Consider the following 5,000-nt stretch of genomic DNA (forward strand, 5'->3'; position numbering starts at 1 on the left):
CCTTGAAGTGTGATCAAGGTTGGACTAGTTTGTCTTATAAATTCAAGTTTTCATTCTCCGCCGGATCCTTACGGAATGATATATTATTTTTTTTTTTATTGAAATCCTTTGAGATAAGTAATTTGTATATTTATTTATTTGTCGACTGTTATCCTCATCTTTATAGTTGTTGTTGTCTAGCGATGTTTCGGCCACTTAGTCTTCTTGCCTTCGTCACGTGGTTAACCGTGACGGGATGGGAATGAAAAGTCTCTTAACTGTATCCTCAATAGCAGGTGACGATGTACTTACTCTATGCGATAAATAGAATACCATCAAGCGAAATAATATCTTGTCAGGATGGCCGAGCGGTCTAAGGCGCCAGACTCAAGGTTTCTAATTTACCTTAACCAGGACTATGAGTGTTCTGGTCCACGAATGTGGGCGTGGGTTCGAATCCCACTTCTGACAAATTATTTTTCTCTAAATGCCTTCTACTTTTTTTTTTTTTTTTTTGCTCTCCCGTCTAGGCGGTCGAAAGTCCTAGTTCATGAATACGGGCGTAGGTTCGAATCTCACTTCTGACAAACAAGAAAGAAGTTTTTTTTTTTGTTTTTTTTTTTAATCTTCGTTTTTCATAATCTTTTTATTTATTATTTGTTTGTTGTAAATCTGAATCTCGACATCTAGAATTTCTTTTGAGACTACTTTAATTATTGTCGAAGCAGTTATCACCGATATGAGGTGTGTCAGAAATTTCGTGAAAAATATTGAATAATTCCACGCGGTCTTTATAAGCTTATAACTCCTCGAAAAATGTAATTCATGCCTTTCATAGTTGAAACATTAACAAATATAAACTTAGTAAATGCAAAAACATGAATAAATAATTTATAAATAGGAAGATTCCATAAATGCAGTAAAAATATATATGTGGATATATCTATAATATAAATCTGAACGTCCGTGTGTCTGGTCACGAATAGGCTCCTATATTGTTGACTATTATAGAAAACTCATTACATATAATGATAGAAGATGTATCGAGACACAGCAATGGGTATGTTTGATCTGGCATAATGATGATTCATTAAAATTGTGGTGCCTGCGTCTGCGTACACGCCTGGTCCACAAAATATGGAAATAAAAAATTTTAAAATTAAAAAAAAAAAAACGTTTACAAGTGTTTTTGATATAGATGTACATAAGAATACTTTGATAAGTATGTTTTAACTTAAATAGGGATGGTATGATAAAATTGTGGGGTCTGCGTTCGCGCCTGGCCACCATAGAATGAAAATAGGCACAAACTTTAATAAAGACTTTTCATATCTATCTGCGTAAGTATACTTTGATAATTATGTTTCAGTTTGAAGAAATATGGTATAATAAAATTATGGGGATGTTCGTTCGCGCCTAACCTCCATAGAATGGAAATATGTCACAAAGTTTAACAAGGTTTTTTAATATAGATCCACAGAATATTGTGATAAGAGTTTCAGTGTGAACAGGTATGGAATAATAAATTATGGGGTTTATCTATTTTATTTTTACTTTCATCATATTTTGCTTTGGTTTTGATACCCCCAAATTCGAAGCTATCTCTTTACAATCCTTACTTTTCATAACCTATCATACTTTCATAAATCAGAGTCCATTTTCTGTAGACTGTTTTTGAACCCAGTCAATGACGGATACTTTTGCTAGTACTTATATATATGTATATATATATATGTGTGTGTGTGTGTGTATATATATATGTATGTATCTATTATATGTGTATGTATGTTTATATATGTACACGTGTATGTATATGTATGAATATCTATGTGTATATGTATGTATATATGTATGTGTGTATATGTTTAGGTGTGTTTGTATGTATATATATATTTGTGTGTGTATGTATATGTATGTCTATATATGCATATATACATGTATGTGACTAATTGCATATATATGTATGTGTATGTGTATGTAGGTATTTTATGTCAGGTCATGTCATGTGCTACTGGTACCATGTAACCCAGTACTACCTGCCTCATGGTCGGGTCACCGGCGACTAAACTGGTTCCCCCACCAAACTTGTTTGGTGAGGAGGGCGGCTAGTCATCCTGAAGGATTAAAAACAAGACCTTCCAAAGGGCGAATGAACTCTTTTCTGGATCAACGGCCAACTAGCACCGTGTATATTTGTGTGTGTGTATATGTGTATTGGAGTGGAGAGGGCTCCCGTAAGCCGTGGTGAAGGCAGCCTTTCTAGGAGAAGCACATCTCTGATTTAAAAAACCATAAAGCGGAAGACCATTACCCGCATTAAGCTGGTCTGCAGTTTAATTTGTTGCTGGCTATCTTGCTCTTGCTTGTTGCTGGATCTCAACATTTTGAACCGAGAGAGAGACTTAGCTGTCGTACAAAGCTAAGACTCTGTAACATCATATTTGTATAGATACTCCCTCAGGCATTTGGGCTCATGGATTATAAATGTCTGAGGGAGTGGCACTCGTCTGACAAGACGCTGCAATCATGATCATGATGTAGGTATTGTATGTGTATGTATGTATATGTGCATATATGTGTACGTATTTGTATATATATCCACATATAAACTCGTGAGAAATATAATATAGGATATATATATATATATATATATAGTCGAACCCCGGGATACGGTGGTCCTACGATACGTTCTTTTTTTTTTCAGGTTACACTGTGAAATACGATGTTTTTCCAGACGTAAAATACGCTTAAATATGATATTTTGATTAATGCAGATTTCGTATTTATTATTATATTATATTGGACCCAGTATATAGCAATGATTTAAAAAGTTTTATAAAAAAATTTAAAAAACAAAAAAACTCATGCGCCACCACCGAGAATCGAAACCAAAGCGTTTAGCTTACAATTTACTTTTTCCTTTGACCTTAATGCCTGAGTTATGAAGACATGTTTGATGCAAGGCTAAAAATTAAAACATAAACCAATAGCTATTACGTTACGCATGCATATTCGTAATGCCGTCATTTGATCTTCACCTGGCAAATTCCATTTTTTAATTTTCACACTTTGTACCGATTTTTCCCCGGTTAAAACCCAAATATAAAGTTTCACTTGGTTCGAATACCCTACATATTAAGTTTCATGTCTGTAGACTTAAAATGGTAGAAGAGTTTGGTCGGCACATTTTTTACGGAAATATATATTCGCACACATAAATATATATAGAAAGAGATTTGTGTTTACTATAACCTTTTTATGTGAATATTATACAAGTATAAATCATGTAGAATATCTGCATGAATATAATTACACATAATAGTTAACTAAAGATGATCATCACACAAGGAAAAAAAACGGATAGGGAATTAATTAAAATGAATGTTTAAAAGAATATACAAATTAGATCTTTTGCAGATGAATGCAATTCCACGACCCATAAATAGCAAAGTTGTATTTTGTTTTAAATAAATAGAAATTAGTGTTTTTAATATGAATATCAACACACACACACACACACACACACACACACACACACACACACACACACACACACACACACACACACACACACACACACACACAAAACTAAATACTAATCATAGTGGGGGTGATAAGTAGTTAAATGGATTAATCCGTAATCTTATAAATACAAGACTGATAAATTAAAAAATACATCCATTTTAAATGAGGAAATTGATGAATCACACAGGTAAGAAATTCATTTTTATAGTATGAAAACGTTAGTAACTGCAATTAAGAATATGAAATTGGATCAAATGTTTGTAACGTGTCTTCTTCCTAAGATTAAGGGTGGTGGTGTTTGATCAACACTGCTGGGGAGCCATGATGTAATATACTGTTTTGTTTTTAAATCCTAGAAACAGTGTTTCATGGTAAACAACTGATGATCCCTTGAAAAATAAATTATTGGTATTATAGTAAATTCGAGAGCGAGTTGATGCAGTGATTGCGGGTGATTAAATAACTTACTGACTAGATGGTTTTCTAACGAATGATAAAAAATATTTTTTGTATAGTTTTAAAGGTTAAAAACTTCAAAGACTATATATATATATATATATATATATATATATATATATATATATATGTATATATATATATATATATATATATATATATATATAATATCAACACACACACACACAAAATGTATAGATATCTAGACTTAGCATAGGAGGAAATGGGGCGTGGTTGTTATCATCAATCCTAGACAAGCATTGAATTACGTGGTCAATGTCATGTTGACAATGGTAGAAATCTAAAAATAAATGTATGCGCGCGTGTGTGTGTTCGTGTGTGTATGCATGCGTGCGTGTGTGCGTGCGTGAGTGTGCGTGTATGTATGTGTGTGTTCGTGCATATATGTATGTATGTGTGTGTGCGCGTGTAACCTGCGCGTATGTATGTACATATGTATGTGTGAATGTGTATGTACGTATGTGTATGCATGTGTGTGTATGCGTGTGTGTATGCGTGTGTGTGCGCATATGTGTATACAAGCGTCTGCGTATGCGTATGTGTGTGCGTGTGTATTTACGTGTATGTGCGTCCGTGTGTATGCATGTTTGTGTGTATGTGTATGTCTGTGTATGTATGTGTGTGCGTGTGTGTATGTATTTATGTATGTGTGTATATGCATGTGTGTGTATGTGTGCGTGTGTTTGAGTGTGTGTGTGTGTGTGTGTGAGAGAGAGAGAGAGAGAGAGAGAGAGAGAAAGAGAGAGAGAGAGAGAGGGGGGGATAAATGTTAACATACATAAAAACACAGCAGCTGACGAAGTACTTACTCTATGCGATAAATAGAATACCATGAAGTGAAATAATATCTTGTCAGGATGGCCGAGCGGTCTAAGGCGCCAGACTCAAGGTTTCTAATTTACCTTAACCAGGACTACGAGTGTTCTGGTCCACGAATGTGGGCGTGGGTTCGAATCCCACTTCTGACAAATTATTTTTCTCTAAATACCTTCAACTTTTTCTTCTTTTTGCTTTCCCGT

The 5,000-nt window shown here is 34.2% G+C and overlaps 1 protein-coding gene and 2 non-coding genes across 3 annotated transcripts in view; all 3 read left to right on the top strand.

Moving 5' to 3' along the window:
- The window catches only part of LOC145265552 (uncharacterized), a 103,884-nt gene that overhangs the window by 52,801 nt on the left and 46,083 nt on the right, over positions 1-5,000 (top strand). The window lies entirely within an intron of this gene.
- Positions 334-450, top strand: Trnal-caa (transfer RNA leucine (anticodon CAA)). The gene is made up of 2 exons: positions 334-371; positions 405-450. It is a non-coding gene; the product is annotated as a tRNA-Leu (tRNA).
- Trnal-caa (transfer RNA leucine (anticodon CAA)) lies at positions 4,833-4,949 on the top strand. The gene is made up of 2 exons: positions 4,833-4,870; positions 4,904-4,949. It is a non-coding gene; the product is annotated as a tRNA-Leu (tRNA).

The sequence above is a fragment of the Euprymna scolopes genome, chromosome 40, assembly GCF_053919585.1.
Source record: "Euprymna scolopes isolate OS-2025 chromosome 40, ASM5391958v1, whole genome shotgun sequence".
NCBI classification, from domain to species: domain Eukaryota; kingdom Metazoa; phylum Mollusca; class Cephalopoda; order Sepiida; family Sepiolidae; genus Euprymna; species Euprymna scolopes.